Raw genomic sequence first — 22704 nt, forward strand, 5'->3', positions numbered from 1 at the left:
GAGAGATTCAAGGGAAATAGCAATGGGAACTGCTAGAAGCCTATAAATCATTTAATCTTAAATTATCTTGTTTCTTTAATATTTGGTTGGGTGAAGTTCAAAACATATCCCCCCCCCTTGTTTTTTCTTTTCTTCTTTTTTTCCCTCAGGACAACACATTATTTCCAACTGTGATTAATACTTTATTTCTCACTGTACACAGGTTTTTTTATTTCCCTTTTCTTCAAGGATACATGGCCCATTTTCTTCTTCTCTAACCTTCATCTGCAGTTCCACCCAGCTGGGAACAGCAGCCTGAGAGACACTGCAGCTTGCCTTACCTGCTCACCTGCTAGCACCATGAATGAGAGTCTCAAAAAGCAAAGCAGTCATCATCAGGACTGCCTGTGCTAAGGTGTCATTTTTCCTTCTTCTCCTAGTCTCCTGGGTGTAAAGTGTTAATTTGCAGAAGGATTTCTGCCCTATGCATATTTATCAACCAAGACAGTTACAGCAGATAGCCAAGATGAGCTGTCACACCCATGTCCTGTTTCAGTGACGTGAGGGAGGAAGGGGCTGGATGTCACAGCATGCAGGCTAGTCCCTGCTCCTTACCTTCCACTCGTTGTCTCTGCCTCTAACAGGTACTGAGGAGGTGCTCCAATGTTTCATAAATATCACACAGATCAGGTGAGAGCAGAGTGCTGCACACAAGCAGAATTTTGCATAAATTTATGGTTTGGTGCCCTTATTTTTGGTCATGGTTGTCCTTGTACCTTTGAGGTGCAATGCAGTGTGATCTCACAGTGATAAGAGCTCACTGTGGCTTTTACTTAGAGGCTGAGCTGCACAGGCCTGGTGAGATGGTTCCATCATTCCTTTGGACAGGCGTACCTGATGTCCTCAATTGTTTTGCAGTATGGGAATATTTTATGTAATGCTCTCTTTGCAGGGAGAACCTTCTTAGGGAAGCGTCCCCTAGGAGACTTGAAGCTGGATGAACTCAGGGCCTCAAAATATGACATATGTGAGATAGGTACTGAGACTCACTCTGATGGAAAAGTAAATCACTGAGACATATTATTCAGGGATTTAATTGCATTTGCATTGGTTTTCTAGTCTTCTGTATGCAGTCATACGGAAAAAATGGAACAGAGCAGAAAGCAAAGCTGTCCAAACTGAGTGTGGCACTACAACTTGTCATACAGCCAGTTATAGCAGATTTTATTTTTTTTCCTTCAGCAGTGCTTCTATATGTGAAGCTCTTGGTACTTTAAGAGTGCAAACTCTTACCTGCGAAAGTTTTCCATAATCTTTTTCCTGGGAGGTTCACAGTCCATTTTAGGAAATTTTAGGAAAAAAACAAACGGATACACTTTATATTACAGACAAGAAGTATCCTAGTGAAGTCTATGTGAATGAATGCACATTTACATACATGCAAGTTCATACCATCACACATGCACAACAAATTCTGGGCATATTCATACCACACGCGTTGGGACACCCTGCATATGTGTTCAAAACCTGAAAAGAGCACATTTGTTGGAACAACACAAAACCACCCTGCTATAGCACGCAGGATACCAGCTGCCCAAGTACTCATGCTGACACAGTACTGTGCTAGACATACATCTTCTCTGCAAGCTCATATCAGCTTCAGAGGCTGCTCTTTCAAGACCACAGGAATGTATTTTCTGTGTCTGAGAAGAGCTTGTAGTTAAGATTTCTCTCAGTGCATTCAATAGTACGCACTAGTTCTTCCATGTGTGGCATTTCCCCATATTTGAGGTGAACCCAGGGGCACAAGCAAGTATTTAATATTGATATTGAGAAGACATGCATAGCTAAGAAAATTGAAGTATCTTACATATTTTGAAAAGATCTGGGGTTTTTGCTGCTAGTCAGAAAAAACACTCTTCTAGCCTCTTGTTATTTTACTGGTAAAAAAGCTGAAACACTCTGCATGTGATTATTCTCTTGCTGTCTTTGGAGGATGCCAGGAATAACAGTGCTGAAGTCAGAAAAGCTACAATGACTGTAAAATCAAGTCTTTTTTCTCTTGGTTTCTGTAACATCTGCCACAGTACTGTTCCAGCCTTGGCACACTGTAATTAGGTATAGTTATTGCTAAATATAAAAAGTACTGAGAAGAGCACTTCACATCTCCCAATTTCATGCATTTAATTAGATTTATAGAAAAAAGGAAATGCAGCTCCTCAAGCTTTTTCTATGTTACTTGCTTTCCTGCACTAGGCCAGACATATTGTTGAAACAACTAAGAGGTATTCTTAAGTTTCAACATTTTAATAGAAGTTGGTAGAACACCATTGCAGGAAAGAAATGATGTACTATCATGGCTGGTTTTTAAGTCAAAAGAAAAAAATGAAACATTGATAGGTTTTAAAACTGTAGTCCAGTTCTTTTTGTCTCTTTTCCTTCTACTTTGGCTATACGGATATGTGATGGATTGTATACCATCATCTGGCTCCTGTGGGTCTGCTCTATGGCTTCTAGGACAGTAATTGATTGCTAACATTTCAGGTTGGAGGAAAATGTGGAAGGTTTGCAGGCTACCTTACAGCTTTAAACAGAAGTTGAAAATTTACTGACCACCTTCAAAACTGTCTCCATATATGTACTGCATGTTTGATACATGCCTAAGTGATGATGGTAAAAGGAAGAGGTGGGGATGAACACTTATTCACTCTTTTGAACTCTATTGTTCCTTTTTTTAAAATCCAGCTTTCCATAATAATGGTGAATGTAAGCAACAGCTTTTATTTTTCGATACCTGAACCTGATGTCTGAAATACACAGAAATGGGCTCAAAGAGCTTGGGAGAAGGCCATGTACAACTGTTAATGTTGGTTTTCAGTTTGATTGCTGTGTTATTCTCAGACAATCTGCACTGGATGGAAAATGCCCACGTCTGTGCACACCAAATTGATCTCCAAGTGTATTTGTTGAGGTTTGTACTGCACAGCCTGTACATCCTCAGAAACTGCTGAAAACTGAGTACAGATGTCAGGTGCAATTATTTTACAGAGTGGTTTAACTTCAGTTACTTCAGCACTAATACCTGTTTTTTACAGGTACATAGGAAAGCAGAGCTAGTGCTCTCTTCTCTAACTCTTCACCCTTCTTCTCCAACCCTTTATATCTCTTTTCCCATGTAGGAGGGGGAAAAAAGCTCTTAGCAATCTCAAAGGGATGTTTTAATGCACAACTCATACTTACACCTTGATCCAGGATATTCTCCAGAGGTGTGATCAATTGCCCTTTAAAAATAGTACTAATCTCTTTATCACTTGAGAACTAGGCAGGAAAAGGACAGCAAGTGCAGAAAGGACTGGTTTTCTGGTGTCTAGCCACAGACAAGATGAGTGCAGGAAGAACTGTCTTTTTGGGTTTTAGCCGAACAATTTTTGTTTCATTTTGTAGCATGCAAAGTATAGGAGAACTTCTTGCAGAGGTGCATGTAAGCATATTTTGACTAGTCCCATCCAACATTTTCTATAAAAACATCAGCCCATTAAAGGATTCTGAATGTGAGGAGATTAAAAGAAAAAAAGGAAAAAATATTTTTTCCAGGAAAAACAATCAATCAAAAAGCAATTTAATCATTCAAAACCACCATTTAAGTTTGCTTTCCTGCCTTCACTCATGGTGTTTGTACATTGTGTATCTCAGAAGCAGCTGAGCCTGTGCCTACCTGCAAAACAACTGTGAGGAGGTCAACCTTGGCTTCAGTTTGGGTGAGCTGCAGTCCCATGGCCAAGTGCAGGAAGGCCAATTCCCACCTTTTGGAACCATGTGAGCAATGTGGGGGGAAGTGGGCTCATCTTATTCTTCCTCCAGTCTCACCTAACCAGCAGACCATTTACCTTTCAGTCTTCCTTTAAGCATTACCCATTTTTCCACTCTTCATTTTTGGTTCAGGGGTTTGGGGTTTTTTTCCAGCTAATCCAGCTAATGCTTGGACTGATAACTTGAAATAACATGGGCTGAGAAATTGCAAAGGGAACTCTATAAAACTAAACAGTTATTTTACTCTCAGTTTTTCATTAAACAAACACTTCTATCAACATTCACTAGTTTTAGCACTTCTATAGGTGCTAAAAACAGGAAGATAAAAAATACTAGTTTGCTTTATCTTCTCTCACACACGATTCTTCTAGATTTCAGTGGTTTAAATTGTTTGTTTAAGACATAGATTTTTTCCCCCTGAAACTGAAACTGTTCAGTTTATTTCCTACTGATCCTGGAGGAAAGAATGAAGGATTGCTTACACGTTCATTTGCTTTGTTCAATACACAAATCAGGTTTCACTTCAGAGATGCTAATTCACTGCAGTCAAAAAAGGTGTATGTTTCTTTCTACTCTTGCTGTGTAAGAGGTGAGACAATAAGGGCAAGCTTCCTCCCACAATCAGAAATGAAAAACAATCCATGTCCTCAAACTTCTGCCCAGTGTCCAGCAGTTAATGCAGTCCAAAGGCTACATTTATTCACAGATTTTTACTTCAACCACATTGTTCTCAAAATTTTTTCTGTTTCTATTTACCTTGTTTTATGCAAAGCCAAGTTTTCTATTGTGTTCTGCCAGTCAAGCAGAGCAAAGTGTCTGGAAAAGAGCCAGTCATCACCTGGAGAGATTTTATCCTAGTCCCACTACTTGTACTTGGCCCCAGTGCAGGAGCAAGTTGTGGTAGCACAGCCAGTCAGCAACCTCCTCTTACCATACGAGGCAATGACCAGTTGTGTGCTGCCATGCAGTGTGCCATGTTACAGAAAATGGCACACAGGTGGCACAGTGGCTAGAACTTCCCAATTGAAGTACAGAGTAGAATGCGGTAAAACTGTGTTTAATGAAGTATGTGCTTTGCAGGTAGAGATGCTTCTTAACATAGAAATATAGGATTATTTAGGTTGGAAAAGACCCTTAAGATCATCAAGTCCACCTGTTAACCTAACACTGCCAAGTCCACCACTAAACCATGTTCCTAAGTGCCACAATCTATATGTCTTCTAAATACCTCCAGGGATGGTCACTCAACCACTTCCCTGGGCAGCCTGTTCCAATGCCTGACAACCCTTCCAGTGGAGAAATGTTTCTAGCACTCAATCTAAACCTCCCCTGGCACAACTTGAGGCTGTTTCCTCTCGTACCATCACTTGTTACTTGGGAGATGAGACCAACACCCACCTCCCTACAACTTCCTTTCAGGTAGTTGCAGGGTGTGATAAGGTCTCCCCTGAGCCTCCTTTCCTTCAAGCTAAACAACCCCAGTTCTCTCAACTGCTCCTCTTAAGACTTGTTATCTAGATCCTTCACCAGCTTCTCTTCTCCAAAGACTACAGCAAAATTCTATCAACTAGAAGATTCTATAAATTAATGTTCCCAATGATAATGTCATATGCAGAACTGCTACAAAGACTCAGACATGCCAAAACAAAAATTGACAGATTTTCAGAATTGCTTAGCACCCTCCCCTCTTTTCCTTTTTTTTCCCCTGTTGCAAGATACACAAAGGGTAAAAAAGGAAACTAAAGAATATGAAGTAAAATCAAGTTTGCAGAGTCCACAAAGTTCCCCAGAAAATTGTTAGATGTGCAAAGCCAACAAGGGATTGAAAATTACTGCTCTGATTCTACCAAAAAGTTGTGACAGAAAATCAGGCCATGGAGGCAACCTTCCAAGGAATGAGGATATTCTTCATTTTCCTCACCTTGTTTATTCCTTCTTTTACATTGTATTCTGAGTTTGTTGGGTGAAAATCCAGATATGTGAATCTTTCCCATCTAGAAGATGTTCTTGAAGAAAATTCTTTCCCCTTCAGAAGAGCAATATTCCTTGATGATTTGCTGTTCCAATTTTCCTGGGGTCCCCAGCAGCCTACAGAGGTAATCAGAGAGCTAGAGCCTGCAACACCAGTTTTCTTTCTTGCAGGGTGCTTGGGTTCAGTAATATCAGAAAACTTGACAGCCACTCCTCAGCTGTAGCCCACCAGGTGCGCTGCTGAGGGCCTGAGAGCATAGAAAACCGTGCTCTTAAAAGAAGACTGACAACTTGATTTCTATCATCAGACAATGAAGAAATAGCTGCAATGGAAATAGCGACAAGTTTTTCATACAGATTCTTGTCTATTTCCACATATCTTTGGTAATGGCAGTGCTATCTTTTCCTGAGAGTGAAACACAATATGCTAACAGCTTTGTTCAGACTTGAGACCATAGACTTTGTGTCTCTAGAACAGCTGTTTCAAAGTGTTTTAAACCACTGGGCTGCTGCCAGACCTGTGTTTTTCTGGTTTCCAATACACGTTTTTCATTGAAAACCACGTATTATACTTCTGTGAACAGCTCACCATGACTTAGACCAGTGTTTTAGTGGAAATCTTGAACAGGAAAGTATTGTACTCTGTGAATCCCTGCATTGAAATGCTTTTGATAAATAAAATAAATACCATGGAAAGAAATTTGCATCACTGTCCAATTTAGCCATTGTAGAAAAGACAGACTGGATCACAGCTTGCTCTGTGTAACTGTGATAGTGGCAGCTGAGTAACTTAGTAAAATCAGTATGAGTATTGCTGATTTACATGGGTGCAAAAATATCACTGATCAATACTCTCTGCTCCATGAGTTGCTCTAAAGTCTGTCCCTAGGCTGTCCAGGACAATGATGAAATTTGAATGTGGTGATGTATTTTAACAAACACCTTTTTAATGACATCATCCAATAAAGGCGCCTGGGTGACCAGCATGTTGTAGGATGGCAGTGTCTTTAGAGACTCTCCCTACTACTCCAGCTTTTTAAGAGTGTAGAATAGTTCAGACTTGGTTGTTCTCCTCCTGCAGGTAGTTAAAATCAAGAGCTAAATATGAGGCTTTTCTGCAGATGCCTGAATTCATTAGTGAAGGGTGAAATACAAGGTGTGGTATTTCAACTCTTACTGTTAACAGGGTCCGTATTCCCAAGTCATTAGAAGTGAATCCTATTGGCACATGGCCTGAACTGCTGCAAAAAAAGTGTCTACTTCGTGTGTTGGAGCAGTCTGAGATGTATTTCAGATGGGAATGTTTAAAAACTGGCAGTAAAAGCAAGCAGTGCTAATTGCACAGTGAGGTTTGCCAAGGTTGCAAGGAAACACCCAGTGCCTGTTACAGCAAGTACCATTGAGACCCTTAATCAATAACTGGATTGCAAGCACCAACAGGGTAACATTGTGCTATGTTAGCAATGCTATTTGCTGGAACTAAAGCGGCCTGCCCGTTTGCTGCTGTTTGTTCTTGCGTAGAACATCTATGCTAATGGTGGGAAACATGAGGCAAACTTACATCATAAAGAAAACAGAGAGCGTTCACTGGTGTGTTCATACACTATCCCTGACATTCTAACTTCGCTTTTTCAGTTTCTGCTTCTGTGCTTTCTGCTTCTCTCCTGCTGTCCTCAGTGACTTAGACAAATGTATGTAGCCTTTGTCCTCCATTCAGCTTTGTATGAAGTACAAGTGCGACATGTATCTGCTTTTCTGATAAACAGAAGAGATGATAATAGCAGTTTAGGGAGGTAAATAAAACCCCCTGAAATAATTGTCATCCCCAATGGCTCCCTCAGAATGTATAGGTTCAACTTTGGCATCGTTGCCAGGGGTTGCAGCCCTCTGTAGAACAAATTTCCTGATTTTTTTGCCCAGCAGAGTTATGGGCAAGTAATTTGGTTTACCTTAGCCTCAGTTTCTTTCTCTGTAAAACTAACTCATCCAATGGGTGGACAACACAATGAATCCTTTGGTCATTATTACTGAGGGACAATAGTAATTCAAGAAATGAATCATTTCTCCAGCATTTACCTTAATCATTATGATAAATCAATGCAAATAGAAACAGAAAAGCGATTTTAAAAATTAATAAAAAACATAAAACCAAGCAGAGGTGCAATACTAAATAACCCATGGTAATCCTGTCACTTGAATTATATTACCTTCAAGTATTTTTCAATTTGTCATGCAAGTTGTCTATTGATGTAATCTCTATGCCTCATTTGAATCTAACCGTAAAATATATCTGTCTCTTTTTTTATCTGTGTACAATCATCTGTGGTGCTTTGTGGTTTAGCATTGTTTGTAGTTATATTATTTCCAGTGATTAATGTTTTACTTTGCTTACAGATTCTACCAAATGTTTTGTCTTGGTGTTTCTGGTTTTGGAAGTCTGTACTCTATATAATCCTTCTAATGATTTTAAATGAAGTGAACAAGAATAGCCTAGTTCTGTCCTTTCCTAAGTGACAGACACAATGTCTGAAGAGTAACCTTTCACAAAGACTGAAATAAAAAAGGCTGCTAATTTTTATCCTTTGTGATTATTATTACTTACGACCAGCCCACCCTATCTTCATTTAACCCCTTCTGTTCCCATAGAGACATCCTCTAGAGAGGTAATAGAACTCCAAGAAAGGGACAAGGGGGGAAAACTAAAAACAGACATAGTTATGCTTAATGCTTTTGTCTGTGCTATCCAGTGATGCTGTATTGGACTTTTTTTTCCTGTGGCACCACCAAAGTTACCAAATGGATTGATTTCTAAGCCCTTGATCTCTGCCTTACATTAGTGTGTCTTCCTTCTCACAGTTTGAGAATCAGCTACACTGTGGCATTTGGGCCTGCATCATGTATAAATGGCAGTCAATTGACTTTGCTCCGTCTGGTGGGTATTCCCCCTGCTTAAGAGGGTTTTCTCTGCTGTGAGAAGCTGCTCTCATCCAATTTTTATGGTGGTTGCTGTTGTAATATCTCCTACAATACTGTTTTCTCTTAGTGTTTTCTGTAAAGAACCTTCTTACTTGCACCTATGATAGCTCAGACAAGCATTGAACTCAGTCCTTGTTTTGATGCAATCAAGAGGGAGCATATGTGGTGGTTTGACCTTGGCTGCATGCCAGGTGCCCACCAGAGACACTCTATCACTCCCCTCTTCAACCAGACATGGGGAGAAAAAATATAACAAAGGGCTTATGGGTCAAGATTAGGACAGGAAGATAATCCAGCAATTACCACCATAGTTAAAACACATTTGACTTGGGGAAATGAGTTTAATTTCTTACCATTCAAATCAGAGGATGATAATAAGAACTGAAATCAAAACTTAAAAAAACACCTTCCCCTCACCCAGCCCGTCTTCCCAGGCTAAACATGTCTCCTGATTTCTCTGCCTCCTCCCACCAAGTGGTACAGGGGGGTGGGGAATGGGGGTTACAGTCAGTTCATCACACATTGTGTCTGCTGCTCCTTCCTCCTGACACTCTTTCCCTGCCCCAGCGTGGGCTCCCTCTCACATGAGATGGTTCTTCATGAACCACTCCAGTGTGGGTCCCTTTCATGTGGTGCAGTCCTTCAGGAACAGGCTGCTCCAGCATCCAAGGGGTCAAAAATCCTGCCAGCAAACCTGCTCCAGCACAGGCTTCCCACATGTCACAGCCTCCTTTGGGCATCCACTTGCTCCAGTGCAGGATCTTCCATGGGCTGCAAGTGGATATTTGCTCCACCATGGACCTCCATGGACTGCAGGGGCACAGCCTGCCTCACCGTGGGCTTCACCACAGGCTGCAGAGGAATCTCTGCTCCAGTGCCCAGAGTACCTCCTGCCCCTCCTTCTGCACTGACCTGGGTGTCTGCAGAGTTGTTGCCTCACATAACCTCACTCAGCTGCTGTTGCACAGATATTTCCCCCGCCCCTCCTTCTTAAATATGTTATCACAGAGGCGCTGTCATCATTGTTGATGGTCTTGGCCTTAGCCAGCAGCATCCTGGAGCTGGCTGGCACTGGCTCCATCAGATGTGTGTGAAGCTTCTAGCAGCTTCTCATTGAAGCCACCCCTGTAGCCCCTCTGCCACCAAAACCTTGCCATGCAAACCCACTACAACATAGAACATCTGTTCCCATCACCAGAGCAGTGACTGTACTGGAGCTGTTCACCACTGACTTCAGTCAGAGGAAGACCTTGCCAAGAGTCTCCAGCATATACTTTGCAGTTATTTCTCAGCCTAGAGTTTCTGTTAAGTTGTCATTGGCAGAAATTAAGGTAACAGGGAAACCAGCTTTTCAAGTAGAAAATGAAACTGAGTGTTTTTAAAAATATATTGACAAATTAAGTATGTCAGTCCTAAAAGAAATAGTTTGTATTGACCTCTTAGGAGGCTACTAGACCAGATCTGGACCTGTGCCTAAGCAGTACAAAGCACAGATCATGACAGACCTCCCAAGGCAGCTCCCCCAGTTTTTGACCACAGGATTGCTTGTTCATGGACAGCTCTAGCAGTCTAGGGCCAGACAACTGCTGTTACTCTGCCTTTTTGCTCCAGAAATCTCCTAGTGCTGCAAAAATCATCCTCTGGCAGATTGTACTCCTTTTGCCATCTCCGTGATCACTGCCTTGCCTAAGGGGAGCACTTCAGGGCAGCTGCAGTCAAAGGTGATGCAAAAATGGCTGTTGGTGAGGAGATGCATGAGGGCATGGAAGCAAGGGGAGGTACAAAGGCCTTAGGTACCAAAAAAAGAGTAGGAGATGTATGAAGAGTATGTCAAGGCATTGGTCTAGGTTATATTTTTGTACCCACTAGTGTCCTGATCTTCTCACCTTCCTATGATTCCATTTATAGCTATGAACCTTGGTTCTAGCTACACTGGCCCTGCTCTTCCTCTTGATAGTCTTGCTCATGCTTCTTCGAAACTCGTTAAGGCAACTACAATAAGTATATAATAATGTACAAACACTTCCCTCATAACAAGGTAATCAAAGCCTCTGGACTTCAGTGCAGCTTTACAGCTGTGATAATCTAGGGCTGGCCTTCTACATCCCATCTTTCCACAACGTTTTGTGAAGACTTGTCCTTACCTAGTCTTTCATTAAGCAGATTATCCAAAAGCAGGGTGAGGCAGAGTTGGGAGCACAGATAACTTTAGGGCTCTTCTGTCCCCAAATCCACACTGGTGGAGGCACAGGCCAGCTCTGATATTCCCATGCAGTGTTGCCTCCAGTGATGCAGCTGGTTCCCATAGAACCAGTTCACAGATGGATATTCCCTAGGCCTATATTTGATAGGGTTCCTCAGCACATGCCCTCTCTGTTAATGGCAGGCCATTCCCACTTCACCCAGCACAGGCACTGAATGTGATAGCATATGAGCAATTCCTTAACTGCAGCAAACTCTCTGCATGAATTCATTATGCTAATGTTGGTTATAGTTCCTGTCCAAACAGATTTTTCTACCCATATATGACAAAGTATGTCACCACAAAAGACAGCAATCACCACTGAACAAAGAAAACTGAAGCAAAGAGAGATGATGTGGTGCATCTCTTGTCAGTGAAAGTTACCATATCCCCTGTGTCATAAGTAGACTAAACATGTGGATTCCTGGTACAGCTCTGTTCACTTTGGACAGAGCCACTCCAGTGTGTGCTTCGGTGTGGCACATGTTGAACACTGCCGGTCTGATCGCTAGCCAGATGAAAATTGATGGAAAATCTTCCCATTGTTTTCCAGAGCTTTTGGACAAGTCATAGCAGGCAAGGGGTGAAAATAAATGTACAATAGATGCAGCTCTAGCTTGTTTCATCAGAAAGGGCAGGATTGTACTGGAGAATGGAGTTTGTCTCTGACAGATAGCATCAACACTGCAGCAATGTTTATTTTTCTATGTCAATGTAAACCTTATTGTTCCATTTAGAGAATGAAGCAGGCACTGCCTGATGACTGATTCAAACCCCACAAATTTCCATCACTTTTACATTGCATGGATGATGGGGCAAGCACATTTTATTACATCTCCCCATAGGGCCTGCTTAAAACAAGCAGTTGATTTAAGCTTTATCTGGAAGTCTTTCTCCAGGGTTTACAGACACAAAATAACTCATCTTTGTGGGACATTCTGTCTCAAGAAAAAACATTCAGTGCTCTTGTTCAATGGTGACAAATTGCCACTGATTTTAATTAAAAGCAAATACATTTTCACCATAGTCAATGAACTGACTGCATCTGTATAAAAGTTTCTGGGTGTTATTAGACTGTTACAGTATTCCTGTTATGCTTGTATGTGTACAAGACAGTATCAGAGACAAACCAGAGTGTAAAATGTCTTCTGTTTCTTTTTCTGTGCTTGTGAAAGGGGCAGGTATCTGTGCAATGTCTGTGCTGATAAAAAAGGGCTTTTTTCCACCCCCAGTGATAAGATATGATTAGCTTGTGTTACTGCAGCAAGATATCACTAAGAGTGGGCAATTCAGTAGATCCCAGAAAGGTTAGAGGTTTCAGTCGCCAATGAGAAAGTCTCTAGTTTCAGAAGATAGGAAATGCATGCACGTATATAGTGTTGAGAGAGAGAAATCCCTCTTCTTTCACTGGACAAATTTTAGGAGAAAATGTTACCTGTGAACAGGTTATGCTCCAAAATGATTTGTCTGCCTCCAAGATAGCCACTGCCACCTGCAATCAAAAATAGTATCTAGGCAAGTGAACAGGTTCTGTAGTCCTCTGTATTATGTTTAAAATGAGAAATAAGAAATAAATGTGGTCCTAATAAAACACATCCAGAAAAAATGTGCTGTGAATGCTTTATTGTTTAGCACTACAACTACACTAATTGTGAGCTAAATTAAAGAGATTTAGTTTGCAGTTGACTCAGATAAGCTCCTTACAGAAAATCACAAAGCAGAATATGACAACTGATATAGAATCACAGCCCTATCAACCCAAGTCTCTAGAGAGATGATACAATTACAGGAGATTGCTTTGCAAGCCATGTGAGGGTAAGTGACATACACTTCCACAGACTGATAGAGCTAAAGAAGAAACTGAGGCAGAGGAGACTGAAGAAGGAATGTAAAATGGAAAAGAGGTGAGGATTGTGCAGGTGTCATCATGACAAGAATAGCTTATAATGAATTCAAGCATGGAGGTAGAGGACAACAGGATGTATGACAATCCAAGCAAGGGTAAACTTGAGAGCTGGGTTGTTCCTGACTTAAACACTAAGCCTCAGGTCAAAGTTATGAAGAAGATTCCTTTCCAGCACCAATTCTTTCCCTTCATGACCCCGCGTAATTGTACTGCTGGGCCACCTCTGCCATTGTGTCCTGGTTTCAGCTGGGATAGAATTAGTTTTCTTCTTAGTAGCTAGTACAGTGCTGTGTTTTGGCTTGGTAATGTTTATGCCAAGTTGAGGACTTTTAGGTTTCTTGGGCCCTGCCAGCCAGAGGGCTGGAGGGGTACGGGACATAGGGAGGGGGCACAGCCAGGACAGATGACCCCAACTGGCCAAAGAGGTATTCCATACCATATGACATCATGCTGAGTATATAAACTGGGGGAAGAAGGAGGAAGGGGGGGACATTCGACATTATGGCGTTTGTCTTCCCGAGTAACTGTTATGTGTGATGGAGCCCGGCTCTCCTGGGGATGGCTGAGCACCTGCCTGCCCATGGGGAGTGGTGAATGAATACCTTGCTTTGCTTTGCTTTGCTTTGCTAAACTTGCATGCACAGCTTTTGCTTTCCCTATTAAATTGTTCTTATCTCAACCCTTGACTTTTACATTCCTTTCTGATTCTCCTCCCCATCCCTCTGGGTGAGGGGGAGTGAGCAAGGGGCCCGTGGTGCTTGGCTGCTGGCCAGGGTTGAACCACGACACATTGCAATACCTGAGGGCCAGACAGAAGGCTGTACTCAGACAGACTTCTCACTCATTTTCATTGCTTCTGAAACTAGCTGACGGCAGCTCAGATTGTCTCCCTCCTCTTTCTTCCTTTTAAATCACAGCCTTTAGATAGAAGTATAGTTCTGCAAAAATGTGGAAACAGCCATATTCCCTGTACATGGTCTGCTTTGGCTCAGTTTTATTCACTGCTATTTATCATTCTGGAGTTGAGAGGCTCTAGCTGGGAGTGCCTTATCTCTGACTCCTGTGAGCTTTACTCAATCTGTGGAGCTATACATGATTAATGTCTTCAGGATTAAACCTTTGAAGGAGAAACCCCTTTGACTCAGATGGCATAAACAAGAGAAGACAAGCATGCCAGAAACATGCTTAGAGATTTTTATTTCCTCTTGTCAAGTACGGGACATAAAGATATCCTGGCACCAGTCTTGGAACATCAGGCTTGTACCATGGAGATGTCTGCCAGTGTAACTGGATTGACAAAGAGGTCTGTTAGGGACAGCTGCATACTGATAGATCCTCTGCTTGCCAAGGTAGGACAAAGTTTTGCTCCTATTTGGAAAAGTCTCAGGAAACCATCTTGTAAGTGAGCTCCACCAGCCAGGGTGAAGCTTCTGCAGGAATTCATGTTCACTCTTCCTTAGTTTGAAAGCTTTTGTGGAGCATAAATGGGTCAGTCAATATTACTGCTCGTTTAACATTACACGTTGGATGCAATGACAGCTAAGAACCTTCCTGTTAGGAGGAATTGCCCAGACATACAAACCTATTTAGGCCACATCCCTCTCATATACAACTACCAGTAGATTTAGCCTTTTGAAGCTTGCTGCCAGTAAAATAAAATACATTGTTTACCGTGAGTTTTCTTCTCTTCAGTATTTATTATAAAGTGTTAGACACTGTGGGTTAGTTCCTATATATTAAATCTTTACTATGCAGCTCCCAGAGCTAACATAATTCTCTGGGCTGCCCTCAAAATATACACCAATAGCCTAAGAATGTAAGTACCAACCAATTCTCTTGCCTGAGTTTTTAATAGATTAAGAAATCATCCCTAAGAAGACCACAGACAGCCACTCAACAGATCAAAGCTCCATCATGGCATTTCACACGAAAATTGCAAACTGATATGGGCTCGTTTTTAGGTTACCAATATCCCCATGCTAGAGTGTTTCCTAAAATCTCTGGATCTGTAGTGATCAGTGATATGTATGTAAGGGTGGCTGAACAACTAAAGATGGTGAGGGTGGCTTTATTTGGGATAAGGGATGGGGCATTTTTGCCCTTATTTCTTTTTTTATTGTTATTTATCTTTTTACCTTCAGCTGTTGTGAAGGACCACTTCTAACCACACTGGACTCCCTGTTGCAAGTTAATTGAATCTCTCTGTTGCTGGTGGTAGATTACGTGGCTGGCTGAGTGTTACAAATGTAATTTCTGAGGTCACAGAAGAGCAGTGCCATTACTGTTAAACAAAAATGGTAGTCAATCACTATTTAAAAGCAAATGTTTTCAGCTTGCCATTAGCAAATATCAAGAACATGAAATATGAATTCACAGTTGCAAAGTAACTGCAAAAAAGATTTGAGGGGCTTGGGGGGGGCGTTCCTTCTGCCTGAAAATTAAGAGTGGAAACGAGGAAATGGGTATAAATTATATTTTAAATGAAGCACAAATGTTTTTAATCCTGTGTTTATAAAATAGTCTGTATAATCTGACTTATAACAACTGGTCTTGCATGATATATTTTGCTGTGTAATTTTCAAGACACCAAGAAAGATGGTCCATGGTTAGGTAGTTTAAAAATAACCTAATCCACGCCAGTTTGGGGCTACCAGCTAAGCAGATCAGTGGAATATTGTCCCCAAAAAGCCGCAGCTAGGTAAGGTATCATGTGCTGTCAACATTGACCCAAAAGCTGGACAGAGATGGAGTGTAAAAATGCCATGTGTTAGCCTGCACCCATTGAGGCTGGTGGGATTTTTCCAGTAAGTTCAAGGGAAACAGAAACTGCCACTCCGTGTAAGCTTAATGTCTATCTCTTCAGTGCCTTTGAAAGTTAGGAAGAGGTCTGCGGGCAATTAGAAAACATCACTTAATTTTGCATTCAGATCAGCTTCCCCTAATGATTATCTGCTGCTTTGGAAACCAGATGTGTATTTCACAGTTGCATGGAAATGTAAGCCTTTGCTAAACATTGTTTCAATGGGAAATTAGGGTTGCAGAGGTTCAAACTTAGACCAGAAAACCAAGGCAACTTGACTCATTGGAGAACTGTTTCTGGTCCTGGCCACTTTACTGACATTAACTGTTTCATGGCTTTCCTCAGGTGCAAGGCTGTCAGTAGCTGTGACCTGGAAGTGGTGAACAGAGGTGATGTCCCAGCTAACTGTATGCTCTGAGTTCCAGAGAAGGATGGTCAAGTAACCAGGAATTTGGTGAGAGCTCTACACCTGCTGTCTGCTTGGTCAAAACCTTACTTACATGCAGAAAGTGTCATTAGAGCCCAGCTTTGGATTTCAGTGGGACTCACAGACCAAATTCCTTGTATCTGAGCTGCAGCCTCTCCAGTTCCCTTGCACAATACAGGCTGGTGTGGAGTTTGCTGTGACTCTGCTTAAGCACCTAACCTCAGGAGAGATTTCTGGACATTAAGATGAAGTACCACCAATGGCTGAATTCAGACAACTCTGGCAAAAATGCTTAAGTCCTAGTAGCAGAGGAAATGGTCTCTTACCTTCAAATATTCCGGTGATGATTTTGTTTAAATACAGCCACAGCTGCAAAGTCCTGATAGGAAAAAAAAGTTTCTGCTGTGTTTCATGATCTAGTCCAAGCAGTGTCTTACCTCCTTTTCCTTTAAAATACAGAAAATGTCAGACTTTATTAAGATACTCAAATTTCATCTTTGAATGAACTTCTGGGTAACTAAATGCCTTGAGTTGCTCTGCCAAGTGTCTATTTAAATGTCTTTGGATGTCTCAGTAAAATCCAAATACATTTGGCCTGAGAATCACACAACAAGATGGTTATTTCATTCCCTTTTCCCCCATATTTTACCACAGAATCTTACTGGCATTAAAAAGATTATCCTGAGTCCTGCAAAAAGCTGTTCTCAGGAAGGTTCATGGTAGATACTACCATTACATCCTTCTTTATACCACTCTTTTCTCCATCCCAGCTACCAGTCTTGAGTAAAATGTGGCCCACACCAGCTCCATGCCTAGTATGATCTGGAGTTTGGAGCGCAGGGAAGGTGGGGTTGTAATTTTTGCCTGCAATGACAATCAGAGCTTTCTGAAAATGAGGATTAGGAAAGATGGTCAAAGTTTTGAAACCTTGCCAGAGTTCAGGAGCTGAAGAATCACTCTAGGAATTCAGCTTGGGCTCATCTTAGAGAAAACTCAAGGCCTTTTAAGTATCATCAAAGCCTTCTTCAGTCACTCCCTTACTCCTCATTCACCAAATGAGCAATTAAAAGCCCATTACCAATTGCTGCAGGGCATTGAACAAGAACTGAAGGGGAACTTGAAATTCAAATGAAAACAAACTGTCATTGGATTGTGGAAAAAGCAGCAAGAGCACCAGAAGGCCAAGAGTTATGGAGAGAAAAAGAGGATCCCCAGCTCCACCATGGAGCCTACTAAAGAAGGGTACTAGGGTTTTTGTGCTTCTAACTGACTCCTCTGCAATTGCTGCAGCAACATTTTCAAGTTTGTGCAGACTGGACCCTCCACCAGAAAACAGAAGCGCTTTACTAGTGGTTGCCTCTGCTTCTGCTGCACCCAGGCAGAGGCCTTTTCTCTGGTCCTACTTACCCAGGGTTTGTAGAAGACAGTTATGTTGCTTGAGTGTTTGTTTCCACTATGCACCTTAAAGGTCTGCAATTTTTTTTAGAACTTTTCAGATGAGATCACTGAATTTGGAAGAGGCACATTTGATATCTGAGGAGGAAGAAGCTGAAATAGGGTTGACTGGTATCTCCATACAGTTGACACATATGCATGGTATGTGCCTAACATCTGCTGTGCGCAGAAGCTGGTGGAGCCATTGTAGTCCCGAATATTCAAACAGGGTGACACACTAAAGAAAAAGCACATGTGCTTGAATTTCAAGGGGGTTTACCAGACCAGAAAATTTGCCATATGCCTTTTCTAAGGACAATACTAAATCGCATTGAGGCATAGTAAAGTATTGTGGTATGTATTAGAGCAATATATATCTCACTGACTGCAGGAAATTCCTTAAGGGTTTTCTGCATGTACAGCAACACTATTTGACTGTCATCCTCCATGTAGAAATATCCTGTTATCAATAGGAAAGAGCCTAGACTGATACAGTGTATCTGAAAAAGAAAAAAGGCTGACGGTTGCACAGTAAATCATCATTTTTCTAGTATAACTGAATTCTCAGTAGAGATTGTCCGGGCAAAACTGTGCTAATCAAAGAATTGTTCTGTAAATGCTGGGATTAATGAACCCTGATTTTCAACAGATTTATATCCTACCACCCTACACCACCCTCACCACAGTAAGTCTAGTTCTTCTGAAGGTTTCCTTTGACCTTACAGGTCCTGCTTCTCCCACTACGTCCGGTTCCTTCGGCCGCATCCTCTGTGTTCAATGCTGCGTAAGTGCAATGGCAGGCTGGGCCAGTGCAACAACACTGCAGTCTTTCCCCCTTCAGCAGAGCCATTTAATAGATTCTTTCTCATTTTACCAGCTGCTGATCTTCATGGTATTTGTACATACTTCCTACTCTTGAGCCCAGTACCCCTCTATCACATTTGCAAATGGACTTATAAGAAGGAGAAAACAACTGTACGTAACCACGTTTTCTAAGGAAATCTGGTTGAAAAACCATACTTCACAGCAACAAAACATTGATTTGTAGATCAAACTTTTAGGAGATTTCTTGGTACTAAACCCTACTTTCTCATCAAATATTTTTGGTGCATTCCGTTTTTCCTAAACACTTACCATTGTGTTGCCTGTTTTAGTTTGGAACAGGGTGCTGTAAAAATGCTGCATTCCTGAAACAAAGGAATACATGTTGCTCTTTTTGGTTTTCACTATTTTCTTTTGTGATTACACACACACATGCAAAGAGTAGAGAAACTAAATACTGACAGGTAGCTAATGAGAAGAAATTATTGTTTGGCACTACCTATACAGTGAAAATCTCCTACTTATAACTAAAAGCACAGCATAAAACTTTTCAATATGATACTAGAAAAAACAATCCTATCTCTACTTGTGTAGCAGCATTTCCTATTCCTGTAATTCCAGCCCTCAGGTGCAGTGATTTAGTAATTGTCTTACATAAGCGATCAAAGAATTTCACTTAGTACACTATTTTGCTTTTGTTCAGTGGTGGGAAGAAGCGACTAGAAGTTATGGAAAATTAATTACACTTCCAGAACTAACAACACTTCAGTTTTGATATTGCTGCAAAATAACTGGTTTTGAGCTCAATTCTCCCTACCTTTCATTTTTCTCAGCTTCAGGAGTGTAAATTAAATGCAGATACCTACTAATTGATGTCATACTGAAGTTATGAAGGCAGAAGAGTGACAAAATCATGCAGGTAAACTTCCCACTGGTGTATATCTGTTTTTTAAAAAAACATCCATAAGACAGAGTTGTGCACAGTCAAGCAGGTTAATACTTCACAGTATACAGCACCTGTATTTCCTCTGCAGGAAGTTTATACCAAAACACTTCTTTTGTGTCTGTATTTTGTGCAAGGGCAGAAAAAGGTAGTGAATTTTGCTGTTATTGGCACGGATTAAAATATCCAGGAAGGTTTTCATCACTTTTCTCTTTCTCAGACCTTGTCTTGAGCATGTCAGCTTTCTTTCTTCATCTCCTCTCATATCACTTCCTATTCACATGTGATCCTCCCTTCCATTGTCTAGTTCTCAGTCAAGCATAACATGGCCAGCTGGTTTTATCCATGCTGCAAACAATGGCACCAGCCTCTGCTAAATGATACTCTGCCAATGCCAGCCATGGTTCCCTGTCCCCTTAGTTGGTTTCAAGTTGTGGCCCACTTTTCTTCCCATATTTACATACCATGTTTACTGGGGATTAAAATCTGTGAATGAGTGGTGATGGGGGTGGTGGGAGGAGGAGGTCGTTCTGGGTCCAAAGGGAATCAACATAGTCTCTTTGAAAATGTCCATGTCTGCTTCCCAGACTGACCATCTGGGACACTGCATGGCACTAAATCAACTACAAAGACAAAAAGGGAAACAGGGAAAAGTAATTAAATTAGAAAAAGGAAAACTTTTCCGGGAGCTGCTGTCCGGTGAACCTCATCAAAGACAGAAAGTGGCATGTATAGGTTTCAGGATAGTGTAAAAGGAGGACACTAACAGAACTCCACTCCCATCAGTAAACAAATAGCCCTTTAATGGTGAATACACCTCTCCTTTCCTTTCTAATTACTGATTTATTTTAAAGCACTTCCCAACAGTTGTGATGTCAAGAAGAAATATGCCTGCAAGCACAGGGAGTAGTGGAAATACACTGGGTTCAATATCTCTTCCTGAACTTCTGGCAAACCCTAACGCCTGGGATGTGTTGGGTATTCATTTAAGAATATCAGGATTTTCTGGTCTATTGTTTGTCATAGCTATGAGTGTAATGGCAGACTCACAGGATGGGTCGGCTGAGACACTCAGGTTTCAATCCATGTGGAATTCTGGGTTCTGCATTTGGAATCCAGCTGGATTATTTACTTGCTTCTTCAAGTGACAATAAAATCTTTCCATTTCCAGCACTAATCCAAGAGGATATTCAACAGCAACTTCTTTATGTGTGCAGGAGTTAACTGGTTTACTCCCGTGAGGTTCGAAGCAATGTTGCTGAGGAGCTGTCTAATCCACTGATGATGCAATGCATTTTCAGTCATTAGGGAAGTTTCAGAGAGTACGGTGGAAAAAAAAGCCAGTGTTTCACCAGTATGTAAAATGTGTCTAAGAGTCTTGCATAAAATTATGAAAAACCTCAGACAGGACTGTATTAGCAATTAATTTACATCTTGTGCAATTACTGAGGGCAATAAAGTGATTTTATGGAAAGTCTCATCTGGCAAACTGGAAAGTTTGCATAAGAGTGCATTGTTGGTTGCAAAAATAAGCTTGCTTTAATGCATACACAAGATCATGTCATCCTACATGAGATTCATGAAAATAAAAGAACTATGCTGAAAAAATGTAGTCTATTATATAGATATTTAAGAAATCTACTGATAAATTTTGAAAATTATTTGCAAATGTTTTGTCATTTGTAAGTCTTGTGGAAGAAAATGCAAAAAGCATCACTTTTAAATTTTGAAGATCACACCAACATAAAGTTTGCTATGATGAAGCAATTTCTCTGTAACTGTTGTTTCTTATTTCTCTCTTTTGCATAAATTTATCAAGCTTCAGATGTAGATTTGTTAGGTTTTGGTCTCCACAGCTCTAATGGGTAGGCTGTTCCCAGAGGCTTGTTACTCTGATTATTAGGACTATTCTAATACCTAGATGACACGTGGGAAATGACTAGCTCATATCATCTTTTTTCCCTGAGCTGGAGTTATTCACTAGAAATAACTCTTCTGCTCTCCCTCAGATTATGTATAGGCTATCTACATCCCTCCCAGCCTTGCTCTGATATTCTTGTCTAGCTCTGTTAGAGCCCTCTGAACCTTTTCCAGTGCGAGTTCCCCTCAGCAGACCCAGATTGTGTACAAAATTCTAAACATGGTTTCATTGATACTTACCACTGTAAACTATGTTTCATGAACAACATACGCTGCAACACAAAAAAGGTAACAAAGAGCAAGGTATTTTGTTGTAGAAGTAAGGGGTGAATGCCAGAGGACTGAGGGGCTGTTGGTGTGCGATGAAGCAATGCAGCGTGGAGGCTCAGAGTACAGACCGAGCCTCTGAGCGCAGGAGCGGGAGGAGAGGTTCGTTTGGTGGGAGCAGGGGTTGCCAGTAGCTGGTATAAGCTCTTTTATGGAGTACTTCAGGAGCAGACTTAGCTTGACAGGTGCGGGCTCAGGGGCTGCAAATTGTCAGTATGGTTTGTCTTCGCTTAGGACTACAGTGGTCAGCTTAGATACAAGTAAGTTTGTAAAGCATGCCCTACAACAGAGACTTTGCATTCCCCTTCTCTGCCCCGCCCCCCCCCCCCCCCCCCCCCTTTTCCCTCCCATTCTCTTCCACTGAACTTTGTATCAACAGACCTAATGTTTGACTCAGGGCAGGGAAGCATATTGGTGGTAGTAGTAACAACAGTGCTGCTTAGATCTGGGTTTCATCCACTTACTATTGAATGAAAATCCCTCCCTGGCATCCATGTTCAACATTAAAATCTGACCCTCTCTTCATCTTTCTTCCAGCTTTCACAGTACCTTTCTGTATTTTTCACCCTGCCTGTTCCGTTGCACGTTAACTTTTCTTCCCTCTCTCTATCCCATTTTAGTGCAATTAATCCCAAGCATACAAACTCAAAATTTTTGAACCTAAGTCCATCTTTCAAATCCTGATTTGTAATAAGCTTTTCAAAATTAGACAAAGCAAACTCATCTATCCTCAAGTACAATTACCAGCCGGAATAATCAGACCAATTTTCTTAAACTGTTGGCATCAAGCAATGTGCCTGCAGGGTTTGAAAGAAAAGTGTTCTCCACACAGATTATTAGGTAAACAGCAAAGCAACTCACAGGCTTTTTGTGTCAGGCTGAGTACAATCATGTTGCAGAACATGGAGTGGAGAAGAAATGGCCTGGGGGAAAAGAGGGCCATCTCTGAGTATAGGAACTGGTCTGTTTAGAAAGCTCAGTCGGAGACAGCTTGCTTCCTCCCCAGCTCCGTCAATGTGTATCCCACCAGCACTTCCCAGGTGTGGAGGGCAGGCCAGATCACATCAGGTAAGCCAGCTGGCTGGCAAGCACCCCACAGACAAATGCTTTACTTGTGCACCTGGATATCAGGAAAGTGCTGGCCTGT

This window comes from Falco rusticolus, chromosome Z (assembly GCF_015220075.1).
Source record: "Falco rusticolus isolate bFalRus1 chromosome Z, bFalRus1.pri, whole genome shotgun sequence".
Lineage (NCBI taxonomy): Eukaryota > Metazoa > Chordata > Aves > Falconiformes > Falconidae > Falco > Falco rusticolus.